Here is a 25,564-nt window from a genome sequence, read left to right on the forward strand (position 1 = left end):
AAGTTTGTGGTGACTAGTTATGCAGCAATAGAGAGTGACTAGAGCAGGTAGTCTGAGAGTACGGTTGGGGATGAAGTGGGTGGCAGGGGATCCAGGCAATCATAAAGCCCGAGGAAGGTATGCCCCTGACCCTGAACCCACCAACCAAGGAGAGAGCCCAAGAATTGCATCCTCCCTTCGCAGCTCACTCTACATATCAAGTGCATGACAACATGCCAAAGCACTGTCTGGAGCACTAGGAGCAAAGATGAGGTCAAATCCTTGTGTCCAGGAGTGACAATACTGCAATGCAGTGCTATCACATGGGACTATTAACAGAAAGAACTTCCCAGGAACAAAAAGCACAAGAGGGTAGGGGCAAACATACATGAAGTTACACAAAGATTTTTCCACTAAAAAGGGAAAAATATGACACCTCTATAATAATAAAAGCATAATATGCTAATTAGACCAGACATCCTTCTGGACAACCTTCCGGACAAAGCCGGGGCTGTGAGGGAAGCCTGGATGCCAGGTGTCAGAGGGAAGCTGGTGCCAGCAGCCAGGGGGAAGGAAGGCCTACTCTTGCATGAATTTCATGCATCGGGCCTCTAGTACAAATATAAAAACATGCCAGTGATTTTGCTTAACTTAAAATAAATGAGGGAACCAGTAAGATTAACAACCAGTTAAAAGAAGAAAAAAACACACCATCAGGAAGGAGAGAGGGAGAGGGAGAGGGAAAGGGAAAGGGAGAGGGAAAAAGGCAGGGAGAATGAAATGAAGCTATTGTTGAAGTCATTCTAGGTCAGCTGGTAGAGATCTTTAAATGATGAAATATAGAATTTGGTCATTATTCTCTACGTGTGAAAGCCTCTTGAATGGAAGTTAGACAGTCATAAACCTGTTTTAGAAAAATGATTGACATCTACCTAAAGGATGGTTTGGAAGAGAAAGAGAGACCAGGTAAGATGCTGTTACTATTGTCCATGTGGGAGGTAAGCTTTTTTGTCCAATTCTCTTAGGGATGCCTATTTAATAAGAGATCTTTGGAAGGCCGCTGTTTAGATATAGCTTCCACTTAAGCTGGATGAATAAATAACTACCCAGACAGTGGGATTTGGGATTCAGAGGCTGAAGCATGAAATGTAGTCATCTATTTTAATATTCTCATGACTCAGTGTAGTTCATGTTTTTCAGAGCTGTTTCAGTGTGATCCTGTGGACTTTGCAGGTTCCTAACCCATGGCCACAGGCTTAGTAGCACTTATACTTCCAGGGAAAGCTAAAAGTATCAGTTCTTTCAAAAGATCTCAGCAGTGTGACTTAGTAAACCTGTAGATGAGGTTTCTGTTTTTGTCAAAAAATACATGATTCATGTACCTAGCTAGCTTTATTTTCATAAGGAGTTTGAATATGTTTTCTGTAAGAAATTATAAATGTTTTTGCAAGTAAGAGAGAATGTTGTTTTGTGGGGTTTTTTTAAGCATTGTAGCTTTGTTAGAAAACTAGTGGTAGCCCTTTTAAAAATAACTTTTGATTCTGAAATTTTCAAACACGTTTAAATATATTTCTTTATTGATTTCAGAGAGGGAGGGAGAAGAAGAGAGAGAGAGAAACATCAATGATGAGAGAAAATCTTGATCGGCTGCCTCCTGCACGCCTCCCACTGGGGATCAAGCCCACAACCCAGGCATGTGCCCTTGGCTGGAATCGAACCTGGGACCCTTCACTCCGCAGGCTGACGCTCTATCCACTGAGCCAAGCCGGCTAGGGATCAAACACATTTAAATGTACAGAGTTTAGTATAATGAATCACCATGTACCCTTTATCTGGTATTAATGATTATCAATTCATGGCCAATCCATTTTTTTTCTGTATACTCTACTTCCCATTTTCCTACCTCCCCTGTTATTTTGAAGAAAATCCTATACCATTCTAAGGGCATATACGCAAAGACAGGACTGCTTTTTAAAATATAGCCATAAAATAATGGTACTCATTTTTAAAGAGCCATGAATGGGAAAAGTCACAGGCTTTGGATAGGTTTACATTTGGTAATTTGTTGTTAATTGTTTTCAATGAACTTGAGCAATATTGTCATAATATGGCAGTTAAATACTTCATGCACAAGAAGCTCTTAAAGTGATGTCTCGCCCTCTCTACACACTTCACTGCCCACAGGCTTTCTTCTCACTGGCTTTCCTCCCTCTAAAAGGCTGGGAGTTTGCTGTTCACCAGAAGAATGACTCTGTAATCTCATGATGCCAGAACAGAGCTCATTTCTGTACCAATTCCTGCTACAAGGCCATTTTTGTTTTTAACTGCTTGGTTGAGCCAGATGACAAGTGAAATATGATTCATGTGAATAATAACATTCTATTCCTGCTCCCTTGCCAGCCCCCCACCTCCATCCCCCTCCCCAATCAAGGGTTCTGGTGAGTGCCCAAGATGTTCAACTAATAGCTCTACTTTGCATGCAAGTGACTAATTTTCCATCTTCCAACTCAGAATCGATAGAACAGAAAGAAGATTCAGATACTCATGAATAGTAGACCATGCAGCAAAATTCCTAAATTTAACACATAAGACACCTGAGATCTAGAGGAATAGTTGGCTGAATAGTGGCCCCAAAGACAGCCAAGTCGGTGGAAGTACCTCACAGGGCAAAAGAGACTTTGCAGGTGTGAATAAGTGAAGACTCTTGAGATGAGGAGATTATCCTCGTGGGCCCTAAAGGCAGCCACAAGTTTCCTTATGAAGGAGGCAGAGGAAGGTTTGACACAGAAAAGGACTATGTGATCACGGAAGCAAGATGCCACTTTGCTGGTTTTAAAGGTGGAGGAAGAGGCTATGAGTGAAGAAATGCTGAAACAGGCAAGGAAACAGATTCTCCCCTACATACTCCATATGGAACATGGCCCTGAAGACGCCTTAATTTTGGGCCAGTTAAACTATTTCAGACTCTGACCTCCAGAGCTGTAAGAAAATAGATCTGTGTAGTGTTAAGCCACCAAGTTTGTTGTAATTTGGTGCAACAACCATAGGAAATTAGTACAGAAGGTCTTCACTGTCCTGCCCAAGACAGTGGCCCAGGTGAGGTATAGCTGCACTAGATCCCATGTCTTTGGCTCCTGGTTTTAATCAGTTAACTGCCACGCGTCCAAACCGGAAACCATTGCTTGCGTCTATAGATGCTTATGGCGTACAAAGGGTTAAGGGAAAAGGTCACCACTCCACTATTCTAACGCTTTCTAAACCATCTCAAGACTTGTTTGTGAAAAGCAGGATGAGAGATAGGGAGTTTTCACAAAAGACACGCAAATAAGAAAAGGTAATAACTACACATTAATAACAGGGCATTCACAACAGCCTGGTGTTTACAACTTGTGACCCAGAGTTTATGTTCAACTTCTTCCCACCTCTCCCAGCTCCTAGTGTAACTGGACTATCAGTGGGTTTGGGCTGCCTGTCACTACTTGAGCCAATTCAGCAGAGACAGGGTTGAATCATATATGAACATTTAATGCCGGCAGTATGAAAGAGCAGCAGGTCATCCACAAAAATCTGCTCTACACCTCACTATAAGCCAATTACTTATCCTATATAATAAAAGCCCAGCAACCGAAACAGCGGAACAACCAGAACAACCAGAGACCAGAATGACTGCCGCCCCTTACTCCGGCCTGGCCCGCCCCCCAGCGGGGACCCCCACCCCAATCGGGGGCATGGCTGGCCTGCAAACCACCCACAGCCCCTCACCCCGGCCGGCCCTGCCCCCAGCAGGGACCCCCACCCCAATCAGGGGTGTGGGCAGCCTGCAAACTGCCCGCAGCCCCTTGCTTCAGCCAGCCCCAACCCCCAGCGGGGACCACCACCCTGATTGGGGGCATGGCTGGCCTGCAAACCGCCCAGCGGCCCCTTGCCCTGGCCATCCCCCCACAGTGGGTACCCTCCACCCCAATCTGGGGCCCCCATCAGGGAAGGCGGGTCAGCCCCGACCTGTGCACCAGGCCTCTATCCTATATACTAGTAATAAAAAGGTAATATGCAAATTTACCCTGATGTCGGAATGACCAAAACGACTGCTTGACCAGTCACTATGAGCACTATGAGGCATACTGACCACCTCTTTGTCCCTTTCCCCGGCCGGCAGGCTCCGATTGCCCAATAGTGAATGGGGAACCGGGGGTGAGTGGCAGGGTACTCTGGTGGCACCAGGCCAAGGCTCCCACCCCACCAGTCACCCCACACACAGAGGGCAACCTGTGGCGGGGGTGGGGCCGGTGAGCGGGTGGAACAGCCGACCTCTTGGTTCCTCCCCTGGCCGACAGGCTCCGATCAATCAATGGCGAACGGGGAACTGGGGGTGGGTGGCAGCAGGGGCCAGCTGCCATTAGCCGGGGAAGATGGGCCTTATCGCAGGCCAGGCGTAGGGACCATACCCACACATGAATTTCGTGCACTGGGCCTCTAGTATTAAATAGAAGGACAAAAATTACATAGGAAAGTAGACAAAAGGAATAAAAATGAATATACAAAATGGGCAGTTTGCAGGTAATGCAGGCTGGAGGTTTGCAAAGGCCTGATGGTATGCAAAGGCCTGGTGCCTCTGATTTCTGCAACAAGGTTATTAATCTTTCCATAATAATAGGCCACTCCCGGATATAGAGAATGGACATTTCAGGTGAACGCCCAGGTCCCGCCTACAACTTCCAGCCAGGTTAGACTGCACTTTCTTTAATCAGAACAAAATCACAGCTAACAAAGCACGATTAATATTTCTTATAATTATAGCTGGTCCCCAATATTCTATTTCTGTCCCTAACACTAGGAATAGCTTCAGACTAGACAGTGACTTTAATATCCTTGTTGTCAAATTCCCAAGTATTTTTACTCATTAACCTTGTTAAGTTTCTTGATGCTCACAGATTGACTTTATCGATTCTTTTGCTACAGAGTAGCCTCTATTGAGCGAGGATGAAAGAAAATCATGAGGATCAGGCTAATCTACCATAGCTTCACCTCTCCTCTCAGACAACTCTGCCACTCTTTCCCTTGCCTCAGTCTGTGCCACGTCCAAGTGTGGTCTGCCACTGACACCTTGGCCAGGCCTGCCACCAGGAAGTGTCACAGGCTCTCCAAGTAGCTAAAATCTTCCCAGAGCCTTCCTTGGTCCTCAGGGGCAGGCTTGGAGGCAAGCATCTGAGTGCTCACCCTTAGCTGCTAGTGATAAAAACTCTATCCCCAATGGACAGGAGATTTTAAATCAAGTGATAAGTTTCTCATAATGGAATTTCAGCTTGTAAGAGCCTGAAGGGATGGATATACCCTGGGCAAGGGGGCCTGATGTATTTTCTCAAATGTCTTGGTATAATGAATTCTGCCTACTTGAGGTTGAGGCTATTCATGCATCTTTAGAATCCAAAGCTTCAAAGAGGGAAGGAGAGCCCTGTCTTATGTATTTGAATTCATTAAGTCATTTGATAAACATGTGTTGAGGGTCTATTATGTGCCAGGCATTATGCTAGCCAAATGGAGATCTAGTACTGATAAAAAAAAAAAAAAGATAAACATCCCTGCCTTCATGGAGCTTATGTTCTGGTAGGTAAAGATAATAAATATATGAATATGTCTAAATATTGATATATGCTAATAAGTGCGTTGTAGAAAAATCAAACACCCTTGTGTCGATTTTGGTTTGGGCCTATGCTTTACAAACCAGATTAACTCACAGTTTTAAAAAGCTTACCTTGTTCTGGGTCACTCTTTAGCTCAGATAGTCTCATCTCTTAGCTTCATCGTGAACAAGCTGAGAGGAAACCGAAGCAGGAGAGATGGGTGACTAGCCTGAGACCCTAAAAATGGTTAGAGGCATGTTCAGAACTGGAATATGGGTATGCTCATTCACCATCCAGTGTTCTTTCTTACTGCATGGAATTATTTCCAGTCCAGCATTTGAGAGTGAACCAGAAAAGGAGAATAGAGTTATTTCCAGGACATCAGCATATTCAGAAGAGATTGAAAGTGCTGTGCCTTTTTTTTTTTTAAATATATTTTATTGATTTTTTACAGAGAGGAAGGGAGAGGGATAGAGAACTAGAAACATCGATGAGAGAGAATCATCGACCAGCTGCCTCCTGCACACCCCCCACCAGGGATGTGCCCACAGCCAATGTACATGCCCTTGACCAGAATCGAACCTGGGACCTTTCAGTCCGCAGCCCGACGCTCTATCCACTGAGCCAAACCGGTTTCGGCCTGCTATGCCTTTTATATGTAGGACTGGAATTGTGCTTTGGACACATTAAAAGTTAGAAAGAGAATGTCAACAGTGTTGTCCTGCTGGGGTTGTATAATTAAGAAAATGGAAAGATTTAGAGGAGTGGGTACGTTTCCACACAGGTGGGAAAGAAGAAGGGGTAGGAGCAGGACTGGATGCATGTGCCAGGAGTTCAGAGACAACGCACATGGAGCCAGTTTTGGAGGGGAGCTGGGTTACCATTTACTGCAACTTGGCACTTTCTCTAGACCCAGTGACAACAGCCCCTGACTTTGGGAGTGAAGAGCTATACCAGGATCCTGCATCCACAACCCACCTCTTCGCTATCCACAGCACATCCCTTCCATAGAGTCTCCCTCCTTTGAACCAGGCAGTAGCATCTGAGGAGTCCCAAACCTAGGACTACCCTGTTTTTAGTAACCCTGGTCCGAGTGGGAAAGAGAAACATTCCAATAGAAGATAATGCAAGAAGTAAACAAAAATTTCCTCTTTCTGTGCCTAAGTCAGAAAGGTTACTCAAATGAGAATATACAAGGATGCATTTATATGACAGTGAAGATTGGCTCCCTCGTTTATGAGAGAAAACGTCAACAGTACTGTACATAAGCTACAGCATTTTGTGTGAATATGCTAACTTGTGTTGCTTATTGTTTTGACTTTTGCCCAGGCTTCCCCAACTCTGGGAAAGTATTGTGATAACTTGCCTCTTTATATCTACAGCACTTTATAGGGTGATTTGCCAACAGTTCATGCTTAATCAATGTTTGTTGCTGACAATAGAATGCAAGTTTGTAATTTTTGTTTATTTTCTAAATCAATGTATCATAATGGAAGTTACTGATTTATTCCTCAATCTTTGCTGCATTTCCACATGTAATCCCTTAAGCTTTTTAGGTAAATCCTCAGTATTAATGGGAATATGATTTTAATCTGGATTACCATGCAGCAATTAGATTTGGCACATTGTTTTTTCATAAATTGGAGACAGAGCTAGAAGAGACTCAAGTTTTGATTCTCAAGCTGACACTGTCCTAGATAAATAATTGCTTATTTTACTTAAAATACTACTATTTACTAAAATTACAGTTATTTTTACCTTATATATGGTTAATTCTATGTGAATCTGTATTATGGTTAAGTCTATAAATAGAAAATAAGACACAACTATATTTTAAGTTTTTTTTAAAGCAGTACAGATACTACTTTGACATTCTGGGTTAGTTTGCTAGGGCTGCCATAACGAAGTGCCACAAGCTGGCTTAAACAATAGAAATTCATTGTCTTACAGTTCTGGAGGCTGGAAGTCTGAGGTCAAGGTGTTGGCAGGGTTGATTCCTGCTGAGGCTTCGAGAGAACCTCTGCTCTAGGCCTCTCACCTAGTTGCTGGTGGTTTGCTGGCAATTTTTTGTGTTCTTTGGGCACCACATCTCTGCCTTCTTCTACACATGGCTTTCTCCTGTGTGCATGTCTATGTCCAAGTCCCCCACCCCCCTTTTATTAAAAAATATTTTTATTGATTACAGAGAGGAAGGGAGAGGGAGAGAGAGATAAAAACATCAATGATGAGAGAGAATTATCACCCTCCACTTGAATCTTTATTCAGATAATCTTTTCCTGGAGCCCACTGTGATTTTCATATGCTGTTCCCTTTATTGGAATACTCTTATCTCCATTATCCCTTAAAATGGCTAACTCCTGCCCTCCTAGCTATACCTCTCACTGTGAGATCATGGGCCAGTTTATGTAACTTAGCTGTGTTTCAGTTTCCCCATTTGTAAAACGGGGATAATAATTATACCTACACCGTGGGTGTCAGGAGAACTAAATGAAATAAAATAAGTTTAGGTGCTTAGGATATCAACTGAACCATAGAAGGTACTCAATAAATATTAGCTACCTAGTATTACTTGCTGGACTCAGTTTATATTTTACTTCAACTGGGATTTCTTGCCTGATCCTGGAAATCTCAGTGAGATAACCTCCTAACTACTACAAACCAGTCACCCTGCATTGTAATTGCCTATTCACTTGTCTCTTTTCTCCACCACCTGGTCATGCAAGAGGTGCACGTGTGTGTGCGCACACACACACACACACACACACACACACCTCCCACCAAGGTAGCATGTGAGCCTTGTGGGAGCAGAAACCATACTGTCATTTTTACTGTAGTATTTTGTTTTCTTAGCAGAAACTCAAAATTTTCTGTTGACTGAAAGAATATGGATGCAACATAATCTCAATGTGTTATTGCTTTCTGCTTCTGCTAATTCTCCACTTCTGGGACCAACTCTTAAGTGCTTGAGCCCTCATCAAGTATGAATTTGTAGCTATCCATTATCTTGCTAAGATTAGGAAGTATTATTAATGAAGTGCACCTTCCTGACATGCCTGCCCTATTTAGATACATCATAATTCCGATTAGCCTTGGCAGTACCTCAGCAACTAATAAATTGAATCCTGCATGTTCTCCTGGACAGCAGAAGCTAATTAGACAAAATTGTGATCTATTTGGTCTTGGCATTTGTCTGGGAGAGGCAGACTAATTGCAGTAGCTAGTCACTGTCTTTGAAATGTAATGTGGGTCCCACCCTGACTGTTGCTAGTACTTACTTTTAAATTTATACATGCCCAGTGGCATAGCAAATGTATAATACCGGGGTCTCCCCTGTCGGGTAGAAGGGGACTCTGATTTTTAATGTTTGCTCATTCCCATGGTGTAAATAGTTCTACCTTGGCTGATGTAAACCTGATATTGCAAACTTCCTGAAAATGTAACAATAACTTTTTGCAAGTGGTACAGGCTGGTTCCAGCACAGCACATTCTGGATGGGTGGGTATGGGAACTTATGTGAACTTTATTTTCATGAATAATTGTTCAGTTTAAGTATATCAGAGTTAACTGTTCATGACTGGGGAAAAATTCTGAAAGTGATGATTTCTAGAGTAGCCTGGCTTGTGTTATCTCCAGGCTTTTCCTTGGCGTCTGTGCACTTTAGCATCTAGGTTTCTTAGGAGGCCAGGCCCAACCCTGTCCCCTAGGGGAAGGGTGTGGTACGCAGGATAATGGCCTCTAAAGGTATCCACGTCCTAATTTTTACAATCTCTGTTATCTTGCATGACAAAAGGGAATTAAGAGTATAGATGGAATTAAGGGTGCTAATTAACTGACTTTAAAGTAGGGAGAATATTCTGCATTATTTGGGATTGCAGGGGCGGTTGCTCAATGTTATTACAAGGGTTTTTAAAAGTAATAGAGAGAGAGAGCATGAGCCAGAAAATGGCAGCATGAAAAGGATTTGGACTAATGTTGCTAGATGTGAAGATAGTGGAAGGGGCCATGAGCAAAGGAATGTGGACTGCATCTCGAAGCCAGCAGAGAGGCAAGGAAACAGATGCCCTCCTAGTGCCTCCGGAAAGGAACTCAGCTCTGCTGACATCTTTAGAGTAGACCAATGAGACCCAGGCTGGACTTCCAAGCTACAGAACTGTAATATAATAAATTTGTGCTGCTCTAAGCCTCTGTTATGGTGACAATCTGTTATACAGCAATAAGAAACTAATACAAAGGGGTATCACTATTAATCACTACCAAGGTCCCTCTGTACTTGCTAAGGACCTTTGGCTCCTTATCCAGTGGACTCCAAATCCTTGGCTCTGAAACTTCACTGTGATTCTACTAGTGGCCCTTTGGTCTTATACTTGATTGTCCTTGGCTTTGCTGGCATTTGAAATGTGGCTTTCCCAAATAGAATGATTTCTTTAACTCCCTGTACCACTGCCTATTTAGCAGGTACCCAGCCCAGTCACCCTGCATCACACCCCTCCTGAGGGAGAAGGAGATTGAGATCATCACAGCCTCAACACTGTTCCTCTCCTTTCTACTTCCTCAGCCCCCACTGTGTGCCATGCTCCTAGCACCTAAATCCTAGACAATTACAGTAATCCTTCCTCCAAACCATTAGGAAGGTAACTCTCCCAAAGAGAAAGAATGAATGTCACTTGTGCCCCCGACTAAGTACAAATGCCTTAGGTTGGCATTCACCATTTTGTCCCACTCTACTTTACTGAAGGTATATATATATATATATATATATATATATATATATATATATATAACCCTAATATGCAAATAGACTGAACTGCAGAACAACTGAACAACCGGTTGCTATGGCATGCGCTGATTACCAGGGGGTGTGCACGGAACATGGCGGACGTAGGCAGAGCACAGAACATGGCGGGCATTAGCCATGGAGGGATGGTGGAGCAGGTGAGCAGGGGCACCAGACCAAGGCAGGGCACTGGTTGCTGTCATTGGGGTGAGCCTCTGGTGGTTACTGAAAATTCTTTGCTCCTGCATGCCACTGTCCTGCCCGGTGCTCGTACCTCCTGCTGGCGCTGGCCCCACTCTCACCCGCAGCTGGTGCTGGAGCTGCAGCTTGCACTCACTTCCAGTGCCCGGCACCAGTCCTGATCGCTTGGCACCATCAGTGGATGCGAGCAGCGGCCCTGATCGCCCCTGAGGGCTTCTCCACCTACCCCTGATCCTGAGTGGAGATTGGGGCAGCAGCCGCTGCTCGTACCCGCTGCTGGCGCTGGCCCCAATCTCTCGGCGCCATCAGTGCATGGGAGCAGCGGCAGTGGAAACGGGGCTGCCAGCAGAAAGGGGACCAGGGGTCGTGGGGGGAGGGGCCGGGCGGGGACGCAGAGGATGGGCTGAGACCCGCCCCTGTGCCCACTGCAACCTCACGGCCTACAGTTCCTTTTAAGGTGCACGAATTCATGCACTGGGCCCCTCAATATTCCCCTACTGAGGTGTATAATTTCATCACAATGTTGCCTAATACTGTTTCCATTTCACTGCTTCCTGAGTACTTTTGTAATACCTGTGCTTGGCCTGGTAAAAGGCACAAAAAAGTAAGCCCAAAAGAGTGAAACAATGGCTATGCTATTGAAGAACTCACAAACTAATGGAGGATTTATGCATAAAAAGTTCAGTGAAGCCGAAACCGGTTTGGCTCAGTGGAGAGAGCATCAGCCTGCGGACTGAAGGGTCCTGGGTTTGATTCCGGACAAGGGCATGTACCTTGATTGCGGGCACATCCCCAGTAGGGAGTGTGCAGGAGGCAGCTTATCGATGTTTCTAACTCTCTATCCCTCTCCCTTCCTCTATGTAAAAAAAATCAATAAAATATATTTTTTAAAAAAAGTTCAGTAAAATATGACTATGGAGGATAGGGGTACATGCCAGGTACCCTAGGAGCTCAGTGGAAGCAGTGGCCTAGCATGTCTTCTTTGTGATGCTTTCCTCCACTCAGAAGAAGAAAGGCACTGAGCTTGGGAGCTGGAAACCTGGGTTTCACACCCAAGTTCTGCAATTAATTTTGTGGTGAATTAGGTGAATTTCTGAGCATTCGTTCATGAAGAAAAAAAAAAGAGAGAGAGAGATGGATAATACTTATAGAATTGTCAGTAGTAAGAGTGAGCATTAATAATGCCCTGAAATCTTAAAACTACTATGTGTATATGATTCCAAGTTTACTCAAAGCAGATTAAAACATGCCACTATTGACGTTTGGGACCAGAAATGCCTTGTTGTGCAGGGGGCTGTTCTGTGTATTTCAGAATGTTCTAGCCGCATCCCTGGATCTACCCTCTAGATTCCAGTTGAATCCTCATTTCCAGTCATGAAAAACAATATCACTAGACCAGTGGTTCCTAATCTTTTTTTTGTCCATGCCCCACCTAAGCATCTCTAAAATCCTGATGCCCCCTCCCCCTGTGACATATAATTCTTACTATTCAAAAAGTGAACTCCTATTCACATGGAGGAAGCCTAAAAGGCCATTAACTTGGTCTAAACAAGTTTCCAAAGAACATGGCATCCATGAAACAGAAAAGTAAAAGAACAAAAGGACAGTTTAAGTATTGAGGAAGAAATCACTAAGAAATTGTTAAAATTAATAATAATATGAAGTGATATGAAAAAATACCAAATAAAGTTTCAAAACATAATAGAGAACTTAAATGCATAAATATGTCACAATATATATTTATATACTGTATGTGAGGCCCCTAGAACCATAAGAAATGCAAAAAAATTCACTGTTAATAATTCATTCTCAAGTTTCCCCCCTTAAAAATCAAATTGCCCCCCTGTGGGGTGTGTGCCCCAGGTTGGGAACCACTGCTCTAGACATTATGTCCCCTGGGAGGCACGATTGCATTGTCTTAGAACATTGGTTTGAAAGAAAGGAGCTATTTTTTTTAAAGGTAAGTGAAAAGGAAAGAGCTGGTTTACAAGGCACCAATGGAAGCAGCAATTACTGTGTCTGCAACCAAAGGACCATCTCCTGGGTTCCGAGGGTGAGTTGGGTGAGTCAACAAAGCTCCTGGTAAAACACCGTTGAAACAACTTGAAGTGGGTGAAGCTGGGGAAATACTTTTGTTGTATTTGACAGTTGTTATGACCTATTTTACCTTTAGCCTGATGTAACCTGGGAAACATTAGTTAAGTTTGAATGAAAAAGTGATTTTAATGAATGAAGTTAACTGTGTTTTTCTTAATGACATGGTTAAATTCATACATTACTGCTGTGGAATTAGAATTTTAGTAGCATCAGGTACATTAATCTACATTATACTGTTGTAAAATAGTGATGAAATTTCTGTGAAAATTGATCCCACACAGAGTTCTAAGATTAGAAACTAAGATTTTGATGTATCATCAAGTGTTCAGTTTGAATTCTGTGATAGGTGGCCTAAACATAAAAGAGAATTTTCCAAACAAGGTCGCTGCGATATCATTTTTATATTTAGTGGTTATTCATCGCTTTTAAAGATAGTTTTTATCATGACAAAGAACTTTAATTATTTGTTACAAAATAATTTTGATTCCATCTGAAATGTGTTTTGGAGCAGTAACAGGGCAGGAGAGGAGATAATGAAAGGAAACAATAATACAATTATTTAGTAAAATCTCCCTTCAAAAGATGGAGGTAATGAACAGCTATTTTTTATTTTGTTTATTTATTTATTTTGCCTGTACTGAATCCCTCACCCCTTATTGAGGCAAGAGAAAGTCACTGCTCCTTTTGGGAAATATTCGTTCCTTATTCCATTCCATATGGTCCTGTTGCTCCCCCTCCTCCTTCCAGCATAGCAATAAGCTCAGGACCAACACTGAGCCCATTATACTCTCCAGGGACTTTGAATCTTGGATAGAGGGATATTATTTGGGTTCTTGGTCCTTCTCAAAGCTTGACTATTCAGGTTTTCCCTGTCCTTTGAATCTCTGAGCCACCATTATCTTTCCAATAAGGCACATTCATGCTGAAGTAATCCAGAATGCTTAAAACAGAAGCCAAAGATCTATGACTGTTAAAGGAGACTCTGACCAAAATACTGTAACTAGTTGGTCACTATGGCTAAAGAGACAGGGAGAGAATCAGGAAAGAGTATGAAGTCAGAGCTGAAAGGTAGAAATCTTGGGTCTATGTTGACCAAGTGTTAGAAGCATGGGGTCCATTTATTTGTGTTTTCTGTTGTTTGATTTTTAATCTTTCACCCACACCATACTTACATGCAGGTACAGTTGTATAGTTGCCAATTGGCCTGATTAATTTCAGGACTCCCAAAATATTTAACTTTTTTCTAACTATAATGCCTACTATTTTTCAGTAATGCAGTTACAAATATTATAATACCCATTTTTATAGGTCAGTTCTAAAAAGTGATACTTTTTATTTACCAATGCATTTTAATATTATAAATGTTCCTCATAAGAAACATCAACAGTAAAGGTATAAAATGAATTATGAAAGATCCATATCACTCCCTTTCCCAAAGAGAATACATTTTTTATCTAGAATACTTTTAGATATTACTGATACGCTTCTAGTTCCTGGTATTTCCTAGTACTTTGGCCTACTCACCACCATTCCAACAGGTAGGCACATTATAAAGCTTGCCTCAGAGGAGGGATGATGGTGGAGATGAAGCTTGGGAAACAAACAAACCAGATTTGCTTCCTAAGTTTATGAGTTTCGAAAGGCCTCAGAGGAAAAGCAGGGTCTTGTGTACCCAGAAAGTTTAGGGGAAGAACATGATGAGAGTGGAGCTTCCTAGTTTAGGAGACTGGGTAGGCTTCCCTGAGTTGGGATGATGGGAACATAGAGGACTGGTCAAGAAGAATCCTTAGACAGGAGCAGAGCGGGTATCCAGAGACACCATCCTTCACCACTGTGAGCACTGCCTGTCACCCAGCTTTCATTCAACTGAGGCTAACACAACTGCCACCTGTGCTTGAGAGTGTGTTAATTTTCCTTTTCATTGGTGTCACACCACCGTCCAACATCCAGCAAGAGAGGATCCCATCTGTGTCCTGAGAGAGGCCTATTTGGACGCTGTTGATGGCCTAAGACTGTGGTCGGCAAACTGTGGCTCGCGATCCACATGCAGCTCTTTGACCCCTTGAGTGTGGCTCTTCCACAAAATACCACAGCCTGGGTGAGTCTATTTTGAAGAAGTGGCATTAGAAGAAGTTTAAGTTTAAAAAAGTTGGCTCTTAAAAGAAATTTCAATCGTTGGACTGTTGATATTTGGCTCTGTTGACTAATGAGTTTGCCAACCACTGGCCTAAGACATATGCCAATCCCCTGGATCATAGGGTCCATGGCAGTGGTGTGACAGGGAAGGCCCCAGCATCTTATTGAATGAAGCCATCTTGAGATTCACCCCTTTCCTTCTGAGCCAGTAAAATGGAAAAAATACACTATTACTCACACATCTACTGCTTTCCATCCCTGTTTTCCTCTACTTTTACATAAACTATATTATATTATACATATGGATCTTCAACTTGCTTTTTTTTTTTTTTTACCTAGTGGTATATCTTTGCCATCCTATATAATAAAAGGCTAATATGCAAATCGACCAAACGGCGGAACAACCAGTCACTATGATGTGCACTGACCACCAGGGGGCAGACGTTCAACGCAGGAACTAGCCCTTGGTGGTCAGTGCGCTCCTACAGGTGGAGCGCTGCTCAGCTAGAAGCTGGGCTCACGGCTGGTGAGTGCAGTGGCAGTGGCAGGATCCTCTCCTGCCTCTGCGGCAGTGCTAAGAATGTCTGACTGATGGCTTAGGCCAGCTCCATAAGCCATCAGTTGGACATCCCCCTAGGGCTCCTGGACTGCGAGAGGGCGCAGGCCAGGCTGAAGGACTCCTCCCACCCCCCGAGTGCACAAATTTTGTGCACCAGGCCTCTCATCAATGTATAAAGATCTACTTAATTTTTTAACTGACCACTTAGTATCTTAATAATTTGACTGGTCCCCAAGTGATGCACTGTAGCTCTCTACTTGTCTCTCCCTCCCTATTCTCCTCCCCTTACCTTTCTCTCTCTTTCTTTTGGGTATCACTGTTTTGCACTTTTGTTTGAGAGAATTCTAGGATACATTCTTAGACATAGAGTTGCTATACCAAAAAGTATGTGCATTTGAACAAAAGCAAACATAAATATTAATAAGTTGTCATCTAAAATGTTTGTATCCACTTGAATTTCATAAGTTATTTGTCCATATTCTCTCTAACACTGGGTATTATCATCTGTTCACATCTTTGCTTATCTGATACATGAAAAATATATAATTTATTTAAAAATTTGTCTTACCCTCATAATGACTAACAATCCCTTCTGTATTTTGTTTGTACCTATTTAGTAGTGCAATCAAAATCTTCTGTCTTGAGGATAGGGACTATTTTCTATTCAATGCAATAAATACTTATGTGTCTAGTTGTACTAAATTATACCGAAACAATATAAACTACAATAGCATTTAATACCATAGAACATAACAGAGAATATAAACATTAAAAATGTTAACAGTAGCCCTGACCCCTGTTGGTAAGTGGTTAGCGCATCGACCCGAGCACAGAAGGATCACCAGTCAGAATTCCAGTCAAGGGGTACGTACCTGGATTGCAGGTTCTTCCCCCAGCCCAGGTTTGGGTGCTTGTGGGAAGCAACCAATCTCTCTCACATCAATGTTTCTCTCTCTCTCTCTCTCTCTCTCTCTCTCTCTCTCTCTCTCTCTCTCTCTCTCTTTGGCACCCTCATCCCATTCCCTTTCACTCTCTCTGAAAAATCAATGGAAAAAAATATCCTTGGGTGAGGATTAACAATAACAAAAGGAAAAATATTAATAGTAAAAGATTTTCCCACAGCAGAACTGGTTTTGAGTAGCAGTGGCTCCTAATTAATAGAATGAATTAGCTACAAAATATACCCTTAATTGAGTAAGTGCTTCGTTAGCTAGAGTTATTTTGTATTTTGCACTTGAAAATTGGATATTACCAGCCCAAAATAATTTTTTGGCACAATTAATAATGATCTGTTCTCCCTGGAAGTACAATAATTAGAAATCTGCTCAGTGACTTCTAATGTCACTACTGGTTTGTGACAGGAAACCATGACACGCATTAAGAATGACACCTCCTCAAATGCTATGGGACAAAGCAACTGTGACAGGTGTTTATTCTGGAGTTGAGGAAGGAGCTATGATATGGCTCTTTTATGATGTAGTTTTAAGTTAAAATCCTATCAATCTAGAGACTATTTCAACTCTGTCACAGAGCTGTTAAAAATGAAAATTTTATAAAAGCTTTGATAACACTGGATTTATGCTATGCCTTCACATCTTGGTCCATGGACAAGCTGATGACAGATAGAAAAAATGCTACAAATACTAGCATGTTCCAAAATGCTTCTCAAATTGATTTAGGAGGTAAGCTGGGGAAAAAAGTGCTCCATATTCAGCCAAACTCCAAAATAGCTGTTTAGGAAAGTGAGCAAGCTTTCTTTACTTTGAGATCTCAGGGTCTTTAATGCCACAGTGTGACTGGGAGCCAGTTTTCAGTGTTTCCCCAACCCCTTTGACCCCAGCACCGATTTCCTATGGTGAAATTTCCTGTTTTCCAGCCATCCCCAGGATCCACTTTTCTTTCTTAAATCTCATGGGGCTCAGCTAAGGGACTGGGTAGTGCTCTAAGTTAAGACACCTGAAAGCTGGAATTTGAATTGGGAGTATCAAAGAACAATAGGTTGGGGTCCACTTATTCCAGCATGGGAGATACCTGGTCATGACATTTCTGCCCCTACGTCATCCTGCTGTCACTGCCATTGTGCTCTCTGGAGTTGCTCTCACTCCTGCAGCTTCCTAGCTTGGGTATCTAGGTAGGATGCCCATCAGTTATCAGAGTTCCTGTTATTCTTCCATTGAAGTCCTTTTTATTTACACTGGGTGGAGTTTTCTGTTGCTTGTCAACCAAAGGACCTGCACATTTTCTTCCTTAGCTTACTTGTCAGTAACACTAGATCGAAACAGGGACAATGTCTGTTTTTTTGACAACTGAAAGCCCTATACTAATAACACTGCCTAACACATCCTAAGAGCTCAGAACATTTTTGTTGAACAAATTACTAGTGTTCCAAAGCAGAGCTTTTGGGAAGCATCGTTTTAAGCTATGTCCTTAATAAAGAAAGACCTTATATAATGGTACTCAGGAGAGAAATAGTGCCTAAAACCTATTCGTTCCTCTAGTAACAGTATACCAGAAAACACACTTGTGTTGAGTTTTGAAGGCTAGTTAACAAACTATGGAGTCACGTACTTTAGAGAAGTAAACTTTTTTTTTTCAATTAAAAACAACAACACAATAAATCAATCTTATGAAGTCATTTAGGAAAAAATCGCACTCTCTGAACTAGACATTTACTAGGCATTTAACATACATTTTCTTATTTAATCCTCAACATCTATGTGTTAGTCAGCAAAATTTCTTGAGCCGCTGATATGTGACAGACATTGTGCTTACACATAGGAATACAATAATGAACAAACAGACTCAGCTAGGGCAGAAAGAGACCATTCTGCAGTCACACAGATGGTGAGTTGGTGGAATAAGGATTATATTTCTGTGTAAATAGCTATATCTTTGCTCTTTCTATTTAGTTGTATTTAATAATACACAGCTTCTATTTATTCTAAACAAATAGATAATCCAGTCAATATAAATGGGTTTCAGGTTTTAAGGACAGCCACCTTAGTGACAAATACTTTATAAATCTTAAAGGAGTGTTTTATTGACACCAATCGTCAGTATTTTGGGTTCAAATATGCTTTAACACTTATAACATAACACAGCATCCAATGAAAAATGTCAAGTTGCGTATGAAAAATTCTAGAGAATTGCATTGCATCTAATGTTTGCCATCAGTTGTTTGTCATTCATCCTCCTGCTCCCACCTTGGTGTCCAGGACTGCCAGATAAAGTAGGTCCCCAGAATCCTAAAGTTCAAATATCAAGACCATGTGAATCAAGCCCTGGGAGCCAGCCAGCCAGGCCACAAGGGGTGAGGTGTGGTGCAAACAGCTTCAGAAAACCTGTAGGTCTGAGAGTGGAAAAATTGCTGAACCACTGATTTGAGACTAATGAGAATGTTAAGGTCATCTCAAAATAGATCAGGGTACTGTTCCTAGCCCAAGTGTGGAAGAACACCAACCTCCAAGACATGGGACTTAACATTCTGTGAAATTCCATTTTTTTGCAGTAGTTTAAACCCTGAACTTCGACCAAATAGTTTACTCTAATTTAGAGTTGTATCTACTGGTAGCTTAACTCCACGTAGGACCAAGGTTTTCATTTCAAAAGTGGAATATGGTATGTTTTTACCTAGTAAAACAACCCACCATGCTCAACTGTGCATTTCTGAGCGTATTTGACACAGGAATATGAAGGACCCACAAGTGGCACAAGAATGGGCCAGGCCCTGGAATTTAATGGTGGTGTCTGGGGTTGGTGTTGGCAGTTTTAATGCTGAAGTGGCTGTAACCACACACCCTTCCTTGTTCCTAAGGTTCAAGGCTTCCATCCATCCCTGGTGATCCCCTATCATTTCTTAAAGTCACTGTGATGCCGGTCTCTTCAGTACCATAAAGTCTACTATCCTAAGGAGGGCCACTATTCAGCTCCCGCAAAGCGGCCGGTTGAAACAGGGGCATTTTGAACTTGACACGTTAGTTGGGTCCTGGAGAGGGAAACAGGGCCAGTGATTCCAGACACACCAAGTTGGGTTCCTAGCGTCCGTTCCCGCAGGTTGCTTGCCAGCCCTGGGGAAGGGAGAGGGAAGCAAGCAGGCTGGTTTCCTGGGTATCGGTCGTCGCCAGAGGGGCCGCAGCTGAGGCTGCCGGTGACCCCGCACCCCGCAGCGCAGGTGCCCCGAGGGCCAGGGTGCACAGGGGAAGGGGACTTCCGGGGGGGAGCGGGCGCGCGCCAGGCTCGCCTTCGGCACCGGGTGGGGGTGAGGGGGTGCGCGGCGTGCGCGCTCCCGGGGCAGGGGAGGCGGGGGCCTGTGCGCGTGCTCGCGGCGGAGGGCGCGGGGCGCGCGTGTGTGCTGGGTCGCCGGAGGCGGGAGGGGGCGGGGCCGCCGGGCTGTCTGAGGCCGCCCCGGGCTCCGCCGAGGTGCGTCTGTGAGCTGACGCGCCGCCCGGGGCACAGCGAGCCGGACGTGCCACCTGCCGTCCTGGCTGCTGCTGTGTCTTTACTGGGAGACACGGTTTCCCCGCGGGAGAGCCCCAGAGCGCGCAGGGACGCGCGCGCACACACGCAGGCACGCGCACACTCACTCATTGACACACGCGCGCGCGCACACACGCACACACACACACACACACACACACACACACACTCACTTCTCACGCACACACCCGCGCCAGCTCGCTCCTTCTTCACAACTGCATCTCCAAAGCGGCAGAGCGAAGCTACTGCGATTTCTCTTCACCCCAGCATCGTGGGACGAAGCAGGGCCATTGTGCATCAGGGAAAGCCCGGTGCCTGCGCTGCCGCGTCGGGTACAGAACCCAGCAGAACGCTCACCACATCGGGTAAGTCAGTCTCTCTCCCGGTAACCTGTTCGGGCTTGGTGGCTGCAGGCTGGAGGGAGGAGGTGGGAAGCTGCCCGTGCGCCAGGGGGTGAGACCAGAGTTGATTTAAATTTCAGGGGCACGCAGCGTCCTCTGGCTAGAGCAAGTACTACTCCCTGGTACTTATTCTACCAACCCTGGAGTTGCCATCGCCTTTCTCCCCTCCCCCCAACCCAAGGTATACTGTGCTCCTTGGTTGCCAAGGAGACTTCCTGAAACATCAGCCTTGGGACATCTGTTGAAAGAACTGATTTCTTCAATGGTGCTGTTGTTTTTTTGTTTTTTGTTTTTTTTTTAAATAAAAAATATACACTGAGGGCCATGTGGTAATTTGGCATTCGTTAATCTGTATTCAGGCGATGATTTCATTCAACTTTAGGAAAAGCGGTAATTGCACTATATGGTATGTTTTAAAGAAGATTCGTCAGATGAATTTTTCAACGGGTGTGTCTTGAATCATAAATTACTCTCATTTTGGCGATCTTATAAAGAAAGCTGATTCCAGTTAAAATCCTTTCTTCTCTATTTCATTGTATTTTGCAGTTCATTCAGACGTGATTATCTTAACATTGAAAGCAGAAGATAAATAAATTTTTCACACAAGGATGATCTTCTGTTGTAAATTGACCAGAACAGGAATACATATGTGAGATCCCTAATGTAAGGAGATAGCATCCATAACACACATCTTTGCTAACATTTCTATATCCACTGCATTATTGTTTCCGTGCAGTTTTCTGCACCTCGTCCATTTCTGAGATTATTCCAGTCTCTTATTGATTATTTGACATATGCAGGTAGATGTAGATATAAAATGTGTGCCATGTCTTACTACTCCAGATTCTAAGTTTTTGGAGCTCCTGTTAAAACATAGGAAGGATACACAGAGCAAGCTTTTCAGACCGTGTTGTTGTTTTTCCTGATGGATTGAGCCCTTTGCTGGAGCACTGGGTGAGACCCAAGGAGGAGGCCAGTGTTCTAATCTTAGAGGATCTCCGAATCACTGGCTGTCAGTCTTACCTTAAGGCCTCAGGTGCCTAGTGGGTGAACTTATCACACAGCATTTGAAAGGGTCAGCCGTCTGGTAATTACACTTTGCACTAATTTCATACCTTCGTCACGAACAGAAATGACCTAGTAAAGATCCAATGGCATTCAACAATTCATTTTGTTTTCCTGTAATATTTGTCCATCTTTTCTATCTTTCGTTAAACGATGTAAGTAAATATATAGCATTCTTTTTATTTAGACTTTAAACTGTGTCATACAGAATGTAATAATGTGAAAATCAAGGAAGCCGATGTAACTGAGGTAGGTAGAGGGGATTTATGCAACTGAAAGGGGGCTGGGAAATGAAGAACGATGACAAACATTTTACATTACAGTTTACAAAGTACTTTCTGTATACTCCCTTTTTCATCCCCATAACAACCTTGTGAGGTCAAGGAATTATCTTCATTTTAAAGCTGAAGGGCCTGAAAACTCACGGCTTGCTGAAGGCTACAGAGCTAGTGAATGGGGAAGCTTTTTTTTTTTTTTTTTTAGATCCAGGCTCTTTGCCTTTAAAACTTTCCTGTACCTGCATTTCCAGTGTGTGCAGAGCTCTGACAGGTGAGATGAGGAGTGGAGCATCCTGGTAGGAGACACATGGGAGGGAGGGAGATGTGGATTTTGGCTTCTGGAAAGAGAAAACCACTATAAATGGGGCAGCTCCTACTGTAGCTGATTGTTGCCACAGTTCTAAAAATTCTTTTTCACAGAAAACCGAAGTTTCCAGATGTTTTTATGTAATATGTCCTTAATTTTAAAAACTGTAAGGACCACATTATAAATGTATCTAGGCCACATGTGGCCTGTGGCCTGCCAGTTTGCAGTCAATCCATAACTACTAGGTCTCATTCATACTATTTTTCTCTAACAAATACATCCATCATTATAAGAGTGATTAAGAGTTTTCTGATTGCCGTAACCGGTTTGGCTCAGTGGATAGAGTGTCGGCCTGTGGACTCAAGGGTCCCAGGTTTGATTCCTGTCAAGGGCATGTACCTTGGTTGCAGGCACATACTCAGTAGGGAGTGTGCAGGAGGCAGCTGATCGATGTTTCTAACTCTCTATCCCTCTCCCTTCCTCTATGTAAAAAATCAATAAAATAATATATATTTTTTAAAAAGAGTTTTCTGATTTTGATATTAAAATTTCTAAAAATGTTCTTCATCATTTCTTCAATAAACAGGTCCAAGTTTGTTTTTGAGGGTTCCTTGGTCCTTTATATTGTATTTCAGAGAATATAAAAGATCATGAAGTGCTCCAAAATAGGAATGTTTCAATCGGGTGAAACAAAAGCATTTATAGTTTAAACATCTTATGTTCCTGGCTTCATTTTTGTTTTGGGCATAGGACTAGAAAGTATAGAAAATGTCAGTTGAAGGAATAGGTGGAATAAAAAGTTGGTCAGAAAACAGAGTATCCTAAATTGTTTGGCTCAGTGGATAGAGTATCGGCCAGGGGACTAAAGGGTCCCGGGTTCAATTCCAGTCAAGGGCACATGCCTGGGTTGCAGGCTCCATCCCCAGTAGGGGGTGTGCAGGAGGCAGCCAATCAATGATTCTCTCATCATTGATGTTTCTAACTCTCTCTCCCTCTCCCTTCCTCTCTAAATCTATAAAAATTTATATATATTTAAAAAAAGAGTATCCTGAACCTTTCAATGAAAATTTCCTCTTAAGATTTTAGGTAGTTAAAGCCACCACAGAATACTGCAAATTCCAAAGGAACAAAAACATAAATGGGAACTCAAAGGGACATTCATTCCAGGACCCTGGCAGAGAAAAGTCTGTTTATTTCTTAAGCAATCTTGCAATGCAGTAAATACCTTTTGAGAAGCTGCCTCTTTCTCACATTCCTACTAAAGCTGTAGAGATGTCAGTAGATTTCTCCGAGGCATATCTAGTAATCAGAAAGAAGGGCGGGGACGGGAAGAGGTTAACCAAAGAACATGTATGCATATATGCATAGTCCATGGACACAGACAATAGTGTGAGGAAGGCCTGGGGTGGGGTGGGGCTGGGTGGAGGGGGGATGGGAGGAAATGGGTGACATCTGTAATATTGTCAACAATAAATAAAAAAATAAAATTAAAAAGGAGGGTTATTTTATTTACGTTGTTTCTTGTGGACCCCAAAAGGTGTCATTTAGAAAAAAAAAGCCAAGCCAGGCCAGCATGGCTCAGTGGTTGAGCACTGGCCTATGAACCAAGAGGTCACGGTTAGATTCCCAGTCAGAGCACATGCCTGGGTTGCAGGCTTGATCCCTAGTAGGGAGTGTGTAAGAGGCAGCTGATCAATGCTTCTATTTCATTATTGATGTTTCTCTCTTTCTCTCCCGCTCCTTTCCTCTCTGAAATTAATAAAAAAAAATTTTTTTTAAAAAAAGAAAGTTTTCTCAATAAATTTTAAAAAGCCAAGATTTGGACAGGGACTTCTAATAGTTCTCTTACTCTAAAATCATCCTCTAAAGCAGTGGTTCTCAACCTTTCTAATGCCACGACCCTTTAATACAGTTCCTCATGTTGTGGTGACCCCAAACCATAAAATTATTTTCGTTGCTACTTCATAACTACAATTTTGCTACTGTTAATGAATCGTAATGTAAATATCTGTGTTTTCCGATGGTCTTAGGCGACCCTGCTAGCGGTTCTCAACCTGTCGCGACCCACAGGTTGAGAACTGCTGCTGTAGAGCCCAAGACCATCGGAAAACAGATATTTACATTACGCAGGAGCAGAAACCACAGGCATGGAAACATGCAGATGTTAGTCAATAACATAAGAAAGTCCTGGCTGAGTGCTCTGGAGGTCACATGTCTGCCTTCAAGGATTCACAGCAAACATACACAACTGCTCCTGCAGTTTCCACTTCCCCAGTCCCTTTGACGTCCAGGCTGCTTTCTCCCCATCGTCTTTTCAATATCCCTATCAGTGGGCATCTTGTTTTCATTTCACAGGTGGAGAACCCAAACCTTTGTGAAGTTAAACTGGATCAATGAAAGAAAACTTTAGACCTCAGCAGCTCCTCTCACTTCACACCCACCCTTCTCTGCCGATTTCCTGAGGAGGTTATAGACATGTATAGAATTGTGATCAGGAGATAGTTGTGTGTTAAATGATACAACACAGAGACAACATCCCATATAGCACAATACAGGAAAAATTTTTTAAAAATATTCTGATTGTGGCGATCAGGTAAGTCCTGTGTAGGAGAATTAGTGCTGGACTTGGATGGCTGAGTCTGATGACAGTAAGTGATCCCTTTAGCTATGGTAGGATGGGAAGCACTGCCAATCAGTTGGAAATGGGAGTTGAGAGGATAATGTACAAGAGGTCTGATACTGATGGGCTCAAGGGATGATCAGACTGTGAGAAGAAATACAGTCTCCAAGATGCAGTGCAGCAAGAAGATGGAACTGGAATGTGTGGGAAGAGGTAGAAAAAGACAAGTTGGTGAAGGAGACTAAGGGGGGAGCTTGTAGACAGAGAGGAAAATCTGGAGAGTACGGTGCGGATTCTTCTAAAAGACTGAAAAGAAACAGCAAAGGAAGAACCAAGCATCATATTCTCTATACAGAGTCTGATATACAATAAATACCCATGGACTATTATGGTGTGTCTGAATTCTTAACATACAACATTTGGCATGTAATTTCCTCTTTTGATACCACTTTTCTGTGGAAAGGGAGCCTACATATATATTTTACATGAATTCAATTGGAATGGACAAATATCTGGGTTTTCAAAAATTGGGAAAGAGATTCTGCAAGTTAGATGAAAAAGGAAGAATGTATCAATGTAAACATTTTCTTCTGTAGAGTCATAGACTCAAAGATTAGGGAGGCTCTTACAGAGATTTTAACGTTGAATACACTGTTGATGATGTCTCATATCTGTGGGACAAGTGAGGAGAAATGTAAGCTGTGTGTTAGCTATTTGAAAATCTATACTAAAACCCAGGTGAATGGACTCTGCTCTTGATCCTGATTGGGTCAACATTTTTGTTACCTGAAATGAAATATGAAAAAAAAATGTGATGAGCAAATGGAAGTTAGACTTGTATTCGAGTACTAGCTCTGTGATGACTGGTCGGGAGGGCTACCTGTTAGGATGATGGGCACAAGGTAACAGGATGAAATAAAGTAGAAAACATGTCATAGCTAGCTAGAGTCTAGCACTGAGGTCATTTGGTATGATAGGAATTTGCTTTAAAGTTGGAGGGATTTTAATTCCCATCAAACACAATGCAGTAGTCCCCCATTATCCATGGTT

Source organism: Eptesicus fuscus, chromosome 10 (genome assembly GCF_027574615.1).
Source record: "Eptesicus fuscus isolate TK198812 chromosome 10, DD_ASM_mEF_20220401, whole genome shotgun sequence".
Taxonomy (NCBI): Eukaryota; Metazoa; Chordata; class Mammalia; order Chiroptera; family Vespertilionidae; genus Eptesicus; species Eptesicus fuscus.